We start from the raw sequence: 13,987 nt of genomic DNA on the forward strand, positions 1-13,987 counted from the left end.
GACTTTTCTTGCTCTTCCCATTTCCCCACAAGGCAGAAACCTGCTTCCTATCTAGTAGCTCTGCCTTTCAGCTTTGGCTATCTCCCGAAGCCTTTTTCCAAAGGTTCGCCCAAATAAATATTCTGAACCAATTCCATTTTTGACATCTTTTCACAGAACCCCCAAATTAACACAAATAGTGATAGAAGGGGCCAAGAAACATGTTGATCATGAGAAGATGAGGTTCAATTTCTGAGATAACTTCAGTTAGTGCCTGTTGTTAGTGTCTGTTGTTGAACAGACAGAGATAGGGAAGGGGTTAAGGTGTTTGCCTTGTACATAGCCATTCCCTTTGAATCCTGGCACTGCACATGGTCCTTCAAGCCCTGTCAGGAGTGATTCCAGAACAGAGACAAAGCCCTAACCCACAGCTGGTTGTGATTCCCCAAACCAAACCCCAAATTAACTAAATGTTTAAAAACTTGAAAAAGAGATTGTGCTGGGGGGCTGAGGGAGATTTGAGTGGCCCAGGATGGCTGACTCAATGCTCACTACTTTTCTGAATATGACCTGGGAAAACAGAGACTGGACCCTGCAGGTGTGGTGATTTAACTTTTGGAAAATATGGGACTTATCATAAGGCCTCTAAAGACAGTGGAGCTTAGTTGCACTAATGTTGTGTATCAGGATGATGACAAATGGATGACAGTACCTAAGTTGGTAAGAGTCAGTCAGTGGGCTACTGTACAGCACATGTATTGGCTTATTTCCTAGAGCAGAACCATCAGAGAAGTGCAAATAGAGCTGGAATGCTCCATATTTAATACATTGTAGTCTGCTTTGTCAAAGACAGAATCGCATGGCTTCATCTGGTTGAAAAATCCTGGGACCCTGAAACATGGTCTGGGGGGCCCTCCTGAGGCCAAGCCTGAGGATGTCTAATCTACAAATACCCTGCCCAGCCCTCGAGGGACCACTTTGCCCTTAAAAGTGTTAGCACAAGCCTTACTTTGTAAGACCCTGTGGGTGCTTCTCTCCCCACAATCAGAAGTGCCCTTCCAGAAACAGAAAAACAAGAATTCATGATTCAGGGTTTTTTTTTTCAGGAAAAGCTTAGGACTTTTTTTTTTCCCCCTCGGGGTTTTCTCAGGCCTTAAAAAAAAACTTTTTTATAGAGATGACAATTTCTTGTTTCATTTATCTCTTTGTTTATATCCCATCAGATTTTTATTTTGTTTTGGGGTCACACTCTGCAGTGCTCAATGGTTACTCCTGGCTCAGCATTCAGGAAATCACTCCTGGGGGTGCTTAGTTGAGGGCAGTGGAAGCTAGTTACTTGCAAAGGTATCAAAAAACTTAGAATTGTGTGGAAAATGTTATGGTTACCCTTTGTAGAGAATATTTTCAATCTTGGGGCCAGAGCAATGGCACAAGCAGTTGGGTGTCTGTCTGTCTTGCATGTGTTGATCTAGAACGGACTGCGGTTCAATCCCCTGCATTTTTACCATACAAATTACTTCCTGGTTTTAAGATGTCTACATGAGTTCCCTCCGCTCTTCCAAATACCCATTGGGTCGACAGATCAGAGAACTGTGCTGCATGTGTTTAGAGGGAAAAAATATGGGATTCAGAAGAATATAGTTCAGCCTTACAGCTGCTAAGGATGTTGGCAAAGTGTGAACTGATAACCATACTTGAGAAATGTCTTAAGATTTTTAAATTGTTTTCTGAAAAGCATTTTAGCAAAAATAATAAGAAGAATGTCTGGCCCAGTTTCCAAGCCTCGATGAAAACAAAGAGGAAGAAAATACTTCTGGGTCATAGTCAGAGGGCCTTCAGAAGACAGACCCCTATCCTCTTCAGAAGTCCTTATTGGAAATGAAAGCATTAAAAAAACTAATAAGAAACAGACAACGTTTGAAGTACTCAGAGAAAAAGTTGTGAACTTCATTGACAACCTAGTGAGAGAACACCTTCTGCCCTGAGACCCAACTTCTGCATGAGGTGGTATACTTCAGTACAGCTCATGTCCTTTATGAGCACTTGAATGCTGCTCCAAGAATCGTGCTCCATGTTGCACTCAACAACCCTTATTATTTATCTCAAGAATGAAGCACTGAAAAGTGAAGACTGCTGCATTCTAAATGTTGCCCCCGACATTAGTATAGCATATAAACTTCACCTAGAGTGTAGCAGGGATAATCAACCTTGTGGACTGGTCAGAGGCTTTTGCGACAGTTGTGATAGCTGCTGAACAAATGGACACCAATTCTGTAACCTCAGAAGAAAGGAATGAAATCATTCGTGCTCAGTTTATTAGAGAAGTTTCTGAACTAGAAATTTTAGGATTGGTAAAACCTACCAAACAGAAGACTGATCATGTGGCAAGGTTAACATAGAGAGGCTGCTAGAAAATAAATTGGGGATATCAGACTGGTCATCTTTAGCTCAGGAGGAAAGAGGAGAGTGGTCATATTTACCTGTCATTAAAAGAAAAGTATTTTGAAAGAACTGTGAACCTATAAGGGATGTTCAACCAGAAAAATATTAAAATACCTTTTTGAGTACTTCAGAATTCAGCATATAAAGTGACTAAATTGTGATGAAACCTTCCCTTTCCTTTTAGCATCAGAGCAGCAGGAGGGAAAATGAAGGACCGATCTCATAAAAAGGATTTAGTGGATGTAGAGTAGAAGCTCTGATGGAGAATGGTGAGGGTCTCTCTGATAAAAACCAGGTTCTCACTTATCCCAACTTATAGTTACAATCGAAACTTTGGAGCAGAAACGTACCTGGTCAGAGCTTATACAGAACACCACTCACAATCCTGCATGAAGTTCTTTCTGGAACGTCATAGACTGTGTCTGTTGTGGATCTGGATGGCAGAACTGGGTCATGGCTGGGAAAGTAACCAGAAGCTTCAAAAAGAGATTATAAAGGACGTTGGAACATTTACCAACTCCTACTAAAAATATGTTGGAGGAGAGCAGAGTACTTCCAATTATTCAACATTGGTCTAGGACCATAACTGCTGCTCCTCATTTTAGTGAAGGAGATGGCTATTCCAGGGAAAATACAGCTCGTGCTCACACACCGCTCAACACTTCTGATCCTTCCACCAAGCTAAACAAAACAAACCAAAAAAGAAAACCTTCAGTTCCATAGGACTGGCCTGAAGTACAAAATAATGATTTTTTTTATTTGAACACAAAATAAATATATGGGTGTTTTCTTTCCTTTCCTCTAACTTTCCCTCCTTCCTAACTTCCCTTCTTCCTACCTTTTCACCTTTCTTCCCTCCTTTCTTCCTTCCTACTTTCTCTTTCTATCCTCTTTCTTCCTACCTTTCTTTCTTCTTCCTTCTCTCCTTATTCTTCTCTTCACTTGCTTCTTTCTCACTGGAGGAGACTGTCTCTAAGACTCCCACCTCATTACATGTATCACCTGGTCCTGATTTTCTACACCCTCCCTCCAGCCCCCATTAACTCCCTGAAGCAACTGTTAAGTCCTTCCATGTAGAATCTGTCCTGATCCTGCAGTTATAAGGAGCAGATATTGAGGCATTCTTTTTCTCTGCCCTACAGACCTATGCTCAGATCTCTGAACAATGGGCAAAGGTGATGGTGGTCATCGCTATCCCATACATTCAACTAGGCAACACTAAGCAACCACATACAGGTGAGAGACACAACCATGAAACACCTGATGAATCAAAGTCTCTGAAAAAGCTCAGACACAAAACCCATGCTAGGAGCTCAATAATCAGGAGAGAAAATAGGGCAGGAATAATAGAAGATTCCTTTGGTTCCAAGTTTCTTCTCTTATCAACAGTGAACCTGAAAACACATTTGATCTTAACATCCCAATCACTGCCTTCAAAAGTTGAGGCATTCTAGAAGGAAGGCAGAGAGCAATGGCACAGAGACCTTTTCTTTAGATTTGGTGGAAGACATCAATGTAGGCAAGAGTTACCAGGGTATTGGGTGAATAGTTTTTCCCACTCAGTGGGTGGCTCTTGTATCCTGGGCACTATTTCCTTTGAGGTGCAGAAGCTTCTCAGCTTAATGTATTCCCATCTGTTATCTCTGCTTCCACTTGTTTGGAGAGTACTGTTTCCTCCATAAAGATGCCTTTAGTCTCAATGTCATGGTGTGTTTTACTTACCTTTTGTTCTAAATACCTATAGTTTCAGGTCCAATATCAAGGTCTTTAATCCATTTGGATTTTACCTTTGTACATGATGTTAGCTGGTGGTCTGATTTCACTTTTTTGCAAGTGGCTAACCAGTTGTGCCAACACTACTTATTGAAGAGGTTTTCTTTGCTCCATTTAGGATTTCTTGCTCCTTTATCAAAAATTAGGTGATTGTATGCCTGGGGAACATTCTTTGAGTACTCAAGCCTATTTGTCTGATCTGAGGATCTGTCTTTATTCCAATACCATGCTGTTTTGATAACTATTGCTTTGTAATACAGTTTAAAGTTGGGTAAAGTAATGCCTCCCATATTCCTTTACCCAAGGATTGCTTTAGCTATCCTAGGGTGTTTATTGTTCCAAATGAATTTCAAAAGTATTTAATCCACTTCTTTGAAGAATGTCATGGGTATCTTTAGAGCAGGGGTCTCAAACTCGCAGCCCATGGGCCACAAATGGCCCTCCATACAACATTTTGTGGCCCTGCCCTAGAGGAATCTTTTTTTGTTTTGTTTTGTTTTAGTTGTTTGGGTCACACACACCCCATATTCAAAGCTTACTGCTGACTTTGCATTCAATGATCACCCCGACTTTGCCTCCTGCGGCCCCCAGGTAAATTGAGTTTCAGACCCCTGCTATGGAGGGATCACATTAAATCTGTACAATGCTTTGGGGAGTATTGCCATTTTAATGTTAATCCTGCCAATTTATGAGCAGGGTATGTGCTTCCATTTCCAAAATATACAAGGTGCTGTCAGAACTTTACAAGAAAAAAACAACTAATTCCATCAAAAAATGGGGAAAAGAAATGGACAGACACTTTGCCAAAGAAGAAATACAAAATGCCAAAGGCACATTAAAAATGCTCCACATCACTAATCACCGGGGAGATGCAAATAAAAACAACTATGAGGTACCATCTCATGTCACAGAGGCTGGCACACATCACAAAGAATGGAAATAAGTGTGCTGGCAGGGATGTGGAGAGAAAGGAAGTCTTATTCACTGCTGGTGGGAATGTCGTCTAGTCCAACCTTTATGGAAAGCAATATGGAGATTCCTCCAAAAACTGGAAATTGAGCTCTTATATAATCCAGCTATATACCACTCCTAGGGATATACTTAGAAACACAAAAATACAATACAAAAATCCCTTCCTTACACCTATATTCATTGCAGCACTATTTACAATAGCTAGACTCTGGGATGGAGAGAAGGGAGATTTGGGACATTGGCGGTGGGAATGTTGCACCAGTGAAGGGGGATGTTCTTTACATGACTGAAACCCAACTATAATCATATTTGTAATCAAGGTGCTTAAGTAAAGATATTAATAGAAAAGAGTTATCAGGGCTGTGGATCATAGTGTTGAGACTGTGGTTCTTTACAGTCAAACTTTGAGATCGATCTGTATTGAAAAGTCAGCATTTGTGGGCAGAGAGAATTTGGGCAGATTTCACTTCAACTCTAAAGTGTCAGGAAAATTTGTAGACCCGGTTGCCTGGTTCCACATCACATTTTCTCTCTGACATTGCAAGAGAACAAAATTCTCATTGCACTTACCACTCCTGATTCTGCTCTACTGCTAGGATGATTTTTGTCCAAGTCCTCTATCATGGCAGTTGAAACTGTCTGAAGTCAGAAGTCAGTTGCTAGAGGTGCACAGGGTGAGATGCTCTTAAACAGTTGGAAGATGTTCTTACCAGACGTTCTACTGACACATTGGCACCATCCCACCCATAACTGTCACCAAGAAGTCTGCTCATCCTCTTCACCCCCTCTTTGTCTCCACGGGTGAGCAAAAAATATGGAATGATGGAATATTGTTCTTCAAGTGCTTTGACTTTCTCAAGAACCCTCGGCCCTCCATGAAGAACTCTGCACTTTACTTCATAGGCATTGCTGTGCTTTTGGCCAGCCTCTCTCCACTCCAGCAGAGGCTCCTTCGATGACTTTGTGAGAAAGGCTAAGCCTGGGTTCTGCAATAGTACACCAGGTGAACACCTTTACTCATTCAAGGTCCAGTGACCGGGCTTCAGATTCTTATTGGAAAGGAGGAGGAATGGGCAGCAGTGTGCCTGTGGCCCAGTTCTGTGTGGGACCTTCTACGCTGTTTGCACTGCTGAGGAGGAGTGCCATGTACAATGGAAAGCAGGGGTCCAGAGATAGGACAGCAATTAAGGTCTATACATTCATTACACAGGGCTGAGGCTGGCTTGATTGCAGACACAATACATTTCCTCGAGCAATTTAGGTACAGTCCTGGAGACATCCAGTGCAACTTTCGTGGGAGGCCCCCGACCCTCGGGGGTGTGGAAATGAAGGTTGCTAGTTATTAGTGGGTTCACTCGAGCAGAATCGACCTGTAAAGAAGAACTAGAGAGATTAGTAAAATAAGCCTTCAAGACAACGCATGCTGTTCAAAAAAGGGAAGTTTATTGTTGGGGGATCAGCTTTTAAGGGCTGAAACACGTCAGAGGTATTACAAGTTTTCCACCAATCACAGTTACAAGCATTCATTAGCATAAACTGGGGCAGGTAATAGGGAGGGGCAAAGAGGTAGACCTGAGCACGTTTTACTAAAAGGCATAAGATTCAAACAGAGTTCTATAAATTATACTCAACAAGTATAAATAGAACCTCAGCTGTAATCTTAATAATGTCTGCTAACACAAAGGCAAACTCTATATCTTTCTTTCTGGCTGGATATATTGGGCTGCTCTGAATTACTTTATTTGTCTATTTCCTTTGTCCTCAAGGCATGGGTGCCTTTGGTCACGTGGGTGACCAGATTAGGAATTACTGAGGTGTCTTTATGTTCTAGGTTTATCAGCTAGGCTCCCCACAATACAGCATAGCCAGGTGTGGCCCTGTAGCAACATAAGAGTCTTACATTTAGGATACTGGGTGGCTGTCTGAGGGTCCCCTGTGCATTCCACCAAACAAGAATAAAGAATGTCTAGTAGTTGGACCAGTGTGATAGTACAGCAGGTTAAGGCATTTGCCTTGCATGTGGTTGACCTAAATTCTATCCTCAGCATACCATGGTATCTCAAGCACCATGAGTGATCCCTGAGCACATAGCCAGGAGCATTGCCAGATGTGAATCCCCACACACAGAGAGAAAAGAATTTCCGATACAAAATCTTGATTCTACTTGGGCCCTACTGTTTGCCAAAGAATTTGCAGTTGCAACTCTAGTACCATAAATTGATAATAGAAAGCTGCAATCTCATTCTTTATCATACATATATAGCATATGTATGGACATGTACAATGTTTGGGATGTGATTTGCGATTTTTATTTCTTGCTGTATTCCAACTGCATGCATTCCATACTCTTCAATATCTCTTTTATTTGTGGGGGGGTGATTTACCACACCCAATGGTGCTCATGGATGACTCCCAGCTTAGTTCTGAGTTGTTCCTGATGGTACTCATATGGGTTCATGTGGTGTTAAGGACTAAATACAGATTTCCTACATCACTAAGTGCAAAGCATGCACTCAGCCTATTGATCTAGTTCTCTGGCCCCAATAGGGCATATCTTGTATACATTCTTTGCTCAGTCTAGAAATATATAATATATAATTAATTCTATATCATATATAAATATAATATTTTAATAATAAAATTATAATATATATGTATATAATATAAATATATTTATATAATATATTTATATAATATAATTATAATAAAATTATAACTACATATTGTGATGTATATATTATATACATTAATATAATTTATATGATTGATATAATTATATATAATATGTTGTATATAATATATAATTATATCTAAAATATATATATACAAGTAGAGCCTGGAAGGAGGAGGGGCTTCCAAAGGTCCAAAAATTCTGGAGGAACTTTAACTCTGTCCTGTTTTTAGGGATGATATTGAAGATTCTGCTTGAAATATTCAAGAATGATGAACAAGTGATAAAAACTGTTGAGTTTCTACCTTATATAAAAGAACTGAGTTATGCAGAGGATGTAGGTGGGGCAAAAGAGATTGGATGGAAAAAATCTTTCAGAATATGTGGATATGTTCCATGATCTTAAATGAGGTGAATTTTACTGTATCAATGTGTAACAGTAGATGGGCCCAAAACATTTATTTTTGTTTGTTTTGGTTTGTTTTGGTTTCGGTTTTGGTTTTTTGGTTTTGTGGGAGCAGAAAGTCAACCTGATAGACAATTCCAAGCAAAATGTATGGAGATAGATGTGGAGTTTTCAGAGATTTATTACTTCACTGCTATTGTTATTAATGCACAGGGACTGTCCCATTATATATATAACCTTCAACTCCATAGCACCTTCTTTGATTACACTCAGCATTTAATACCTTGCCCTTTGTGGCCTGAGATGTCATTAGTGATAGAATGCCTGCCTATTATGTGATATAAGTTGGATTCCCCCACAAATGAAAGTTCCCAGCCTATTGTTAATCAGTGCAGCCTGAACTAAGCTGAATAATGTGGAAGACAAGCATTGACACAGGAACATAGGTGGAAGGCCTTCGAAACTTTGGTGATGGAGAGGTGCTTCCAGTGATAACTCTGGAACACTTGTAAAAGTACATTTTCAGTTTAACGTGCATATATGTTAAACACATCAAATACAAACAACTACAACTGACAACAGTAAAAAGTTTCTAAAACGATGGCTGTGAAACATGGTACCTGTGTGTAACTTTGGTTGGAATGCTATCACTTCTGATGCATCTCTTTAAGTGAAGGCGAGGGATATGGCTCAGGATATGGATAAAACTGTGTAAAGCCATGGGTTCGATTTCTGGATTTGCAGAGGCAATAATACTATTAAAAAGGAATATTTTTATGCCCTGGTTGCTATAGTGTACAACATAAATAAATAAATAAATAAATAAATAAATAAATAAATAAATAAATAAATAAATAAATAATACAGGAGGCCCTTTAGAGTGACAGTGAGGGACAGACACCCTCCAACATCCCAGGTGTGCCAGCACAGCTGAGGGGAACACAATCTTCCTCCATAGGCCCCAGCTTGTTCAGCTTTAGGGAGTCTAAAACAAGTTGCCTTGTCTTTGCAATTAGCACAAGGAGCCTTATTTAAAGCAAGTTTCTCTGCCCCTAGAATCTATCCTACGAGTCTGGGAGGTGAAAATAGCCAATCAGAGAGGAGCGATTGAGAGAGAGGACCAATAGGCAGCTAGGCTGTCGGGGGGCGGGGTTCGGCTGAGTTGCCAGGCTTGCAGTCACAGCAGCTGAGTTTTCTAGTCGGAGCTGCTAGGATGCACACTTGGAGGTTACCCTCTGGCTGGGATCCCGTGGCGAAAGGTGCGTTTGGGGGCGACGGAAGATAGGGAGACCCGGGCGTGCTGCATGGGGTTTCAGAGGGGAGTAGGATGTGGGTTCAGGGCACAAGGAGGAACTGATTTAGCTGCAAGTGATGAGCCCCTTTTTCTGCTGGTGGGAGGACCCGGTTTTATGGGTGAGTGGTTGCTGGAGACGTTCCTGCAGCTTGCACCCGGTCTTGGGGTTCCCATTTATTTTTAGGGTTATTGTTTTGTGTTTGGTGCCACACCTGGCTGTGCTCCGGGCTTATTCATGGTTTAAAATGGAAATAGAGACCAAATGTCAGCATAAACCTTAAGTTGAGACCCCACGATTTGTATTTTAAGTTGATATATGCCTACTTAAATCCCCAGGCAATGGCAGTTTTAAAGTAATGATTTCACACAGACCTCTTTAATTCTTCATAAACTCGAAAATGAAAAATATAGGAAAGCAGGCAATCTCCTGAGTGAAGCTTAGGTTTTGTGAACTGTTTGGAGCCTGAGCAATAGCCCAGCTATCAGGGTATTCACCTTGTATGCAGCCCACCCGAGTTTCATCCCCCCGTCAACATGGTCTCCAGATCCTGCCAGGGATCTGGTCACGGTGTATGATCTTCTTGATGAGGCGTTGGATCCTATTTGCTAGGATTTTGTTCAGGATCTTTGCGTCTGTGTTCATCAGAGTTGTTGGTCTGTAGTTTTCTTTCTTTGCAGCATCTCTGTCAGGTTTTGGTAGTAGGGTGATGTTAGCTTCATAAAAAACTATTTGGGAGTGTTTCTGTTTCTTCAGTTTCCCAAAAGAGCTTGATAAAGATTGGTAGTAGTTCCTCCTGAAAGGTTTGAAAGAATTTGTTAGTGAATCCATCTGGGCCTGGGCTTTTGTTTTTGGGAAGACTTTTGATTACCATTTTAATTTCTGCAATAGTGATGGGTCTGTTTAGATAGTACCTGATCCAACTGTGGAAGATTGTAAGAGTTCAAGAATTTACCCATTTCTTACAGTTTCTCTTGTTTTGTGGCATAGTTTCTCAAAGTAGTCTCTGATTACCCTTTGGATCTCTGCAGTATCTGTAGTGATCTCCCCCTGTTCACTTCTAATCCAGTTTGTTAAATTTCTCTCTCTTCCATTCTTTGTAAGTTTTATTAGTAGTTTACCAATCTTGTTGATTTTTTTTCAAAGAACCAACTTTTGATTTTGCTGATCTTTCAGATTGTTTTTTGATTTCTACTTAATTGATTTCTGCTCTAAGCTTTGTTATTTCTTTCTGCCTACCTATTTTTGGTTCATTTTGTTGATCATCATTTTCTAATTTTATAAGCTGTGTCATTAAGCTATTAAAGAAGTAGGTCCCGTCTTCCTTCCTGTTTTCCTCTTAGTTCGGCTTTTGCTATGTCCCACAAATTCTGATAATTTGTGTCTTCATTTGCATTTGTTTCCAGGAATCTTTTGATTTCCTCTTTGATTTCATCCCTGACTCACTGGCTGCTCAGTAGTGAGCTGTTTTAATTTCCAGGTGTTAAAGTTTTTCTTCTGTTTTCCTTTGTAGTTGACTTCTAATTTCAGTGCATTGTGATCTGAGAAGGTAGCCCATACAATTTCTATCCTCTTGATTTTATGGAGGTATGTTTTATGGTCTAGCATATGGTCTATCCTGGAGAATGACCCACAGATTTCTGGGGGTGGAGTGATATATATTTATGTATATATATATATATATATATATATATATATATATAGTAGGCCATTCATGTCATTGAGTTTTGTCACTATATTCCACCATTGACTTATGGCCTTGAGGGTTTCTTGTGAAAGATCTGCTATAAATCTTAAGGATGCTCCTTTGAATATAATTTCCCTTTTTGATCTTCCTGCTATCAGTTTTCTATCCCTATCTGTGGGATTCGTCAAGACAGTTTTCTTACCACATCATTTCCATACTCCAGAAAATTTCTTCCAGGTCACTACCCAGACCTATGCTAGGTCTCTCTCTCCCCCTAGTTTGAGAGTGGGAATGAGAACTAGGGTTTCCTGAGTCCAAAGATTTTACTACAGCAACAAATAAACATTCCAGAAAGGGAGTAAATGGCAAGAAAGACACCTATACAAAACAGTCAACCTAGAAAAACAAGACACCAGATGAAAGTGGTGTTAGGAAAGACAGGTATGTGTTGCTAGGAAGACAGCTTGAAGCCCCAATCTACAGGTTAGTCAGCAGACATATCAGTGTATTTAAATAAGTTCTTAAGTTCTCTCAAGTACTCTGAATATAGTAATACAGAATATATCCAGTGAGTCCCAGAATCCTGAAGATCAGTCATATTTTGAGGTTTAAATGAAGAATACCCTACCCTTCATGCTGTCCATCTCTATGCTCCTATGAGCCCCTTTCCTGCCATAACTATTCATTCTGTCCAGGTCACAACCACTAAGGTGTACTCAGGTTATACAAGCAGGCTCCAGATAACACAATAGATACTGCAGGGACTTACAACCCAAATTCCACTTGGTGCCCAGAGTTGTTATGAACCAGAAAGGAGCTCTGGGCACAGACCTGTGATCCTTTGGTTCCCACAGCCCTCAGCCTATAGGCTTTGTCTCCTCACCATTTGATTCAAGAAGATGATGATTTCATTTGGTCACATTCTGGCTTTTTGAAGATGGCCATAGCTTGTGAGTGATTTTGCTTTCCACCTTCTTGAGTGTTTGGTAGATATCCATTTATGAGCATGGTAGGAGAGAAGGATTTTAGAAGGAATTATGAGGTAGATCTCTGAACAATACAATAATCTCTGGTAGAAAAAGAAAGAGGAACTGGGATTCCCAAGCAAAGATCCCGGAATAAACTCAGAACACTATAAGTATTTCACAAAAACAGAAAATAAATATAGTTGTCTTTAAGAAAAAAAAGTGTCGGGGGCCGGGTAGGTGGCGCTGGAGGTAAGGTGCCTGCCTTGCAAGCGCTAGCCAAGGAAGGACCGCGGTTCGATCCCCTGGCGTCCCATATGGTCCCCCCAAGCCAGGGGCGATTTCTGAGCACATAGCCAGGAGTAACCCCTGAGCGTCAAACGGGTGTGGCCCAAAAACCAAAAAAAAAAAAAAAAAAAAGTGTGGGGCCGGAGAGATAACATGGAGGTAAGGCGTTTGCCTTTCATGCAGAAGGTCATTGGTTTGAATCCCGGCATCCCATATGGTCCCCTGAGCCTGCCAGGAGTGATTTCTGAGTGTGGAGCCAGGAGGAACCCCGAGCGCTGGCATGTGTGTGACACCCAAAAACCAAAAAAAAAAAAAAAAAAAAGAAAGAAAAGAAAAAGAAAAAGAAAAAAAATTGTATGTATAAGAGTTGTGTTCTTGTCCTGGTTCTATAAATATAGTAGTGAATAGAATATTCCACTATTTTGATTAAACTTTCATCAGATAGTTACAAACATTTAAATATCATAGAAAATCAGGTACAATTAGTGTAATCAAAAAAGCATAACAGACTAATGGGATAAATAGTAATAGAGAGGAAATTTTGAAGTTATGGCTTCCGTAAGAGGAATTCCTGATGCACGGAAAAAGCATGAAGCAAAAACCTAAGAAGAGATCATCCTTCTCAAGCTATGAATAGGATTAAAACAGAGACTCTCATTAAAAAAAAAAAAGATTATTCAGGGCCATCTTATATATTGCTTTATGGAACATATCAAGGATTTCAGAATTTAAAATTGTTTCAAGAAATGATTGAGATTTTAAGAGGGCAGGTTAATTTTAAAAGAAAAATACAATTTTTCTGAGAAAATAAAATATTGGATACAGAGAAGTCAAGTAAAGGAATTATATTACTTTTGACTACTCAAAGATATTCTCGTCCTGACAAAATAGTTGACCTTATACAAATATTTGTATACCAATATAATTTAAAAATAAAGGTTAACACCATTAGAAAATTTACTTGAATACAGTGTATCTTAAAGTAACAAGATATGTTATTTTAAAGTAATAAACAGTAATAAATGCTGTTTGAAGGGGACCAAGGAATATTTGTTAATTTTATGGGTGTGTAAATGGAGAGTAAGAATAAGGATATTGGTTGGTTATCTGTTGTTCTATTTGGATCACCCTAACTACTACAGAGCAAAGGATAAAGTAATAATACACAGGAAAATGAAGTGCCTTAAGGGCAGGAGATTCCCTTTGATTGGAGGGCTTCATAAAAATAGCAACATTTGGGTCAAGGATATGTCTCAGGAGTGCACACACTTGATATGTATAAAGAGTTCAAAACCTACCACAACGGGGCCAGAGAAATAGGACAACATATGGCATTTGCCTTGCATACAGTCAAAGTAGATTCAATCCCAGGCATCCAATACAATAAGTTCTGTGCTCAGAGCCAGCAGCTGGCAATAGGGTACTCAGGAGGAAAAAGCCCCCAAAGTTTGGGTCCTGAACAACCAATCAGTTATGGAGCTTTTCTTTCACTGAGTTAGCTGTCATTAACTG

The 13,987-nt window shown here is 40.0% G+C and overlaps 1 pseudogene; it reads left to right on the forward strand.

The window, feature by feature from the left end:
- The first annotated feature begins 1,478 nt into the window (after positions 1-1,478).
- On the forward strand, positions 1,479-2,487 carry LOC126022835 (origin recognition complex subunit 3-like; annotated as a pseudogene).
- Positions 2,488-13,987: the final 11,500 nt, after the last annotated feature.

This window comes from Suncus etruscus, chromosome 11 (genome assembly GCF_024139225.1).
Source record: "Suncus etruscus isolate mSunEtr1 chromosome 11, mSunEtr1.pri.cur, whole genome shotgun sequence".
NCBI classification, from domain to species: domain Eukaryota; kingdom Metazoa; phylum Chordata; class Mammalia; order Eulipotyphla; family Soricidae; genus Suncus; species Suncus etruscus.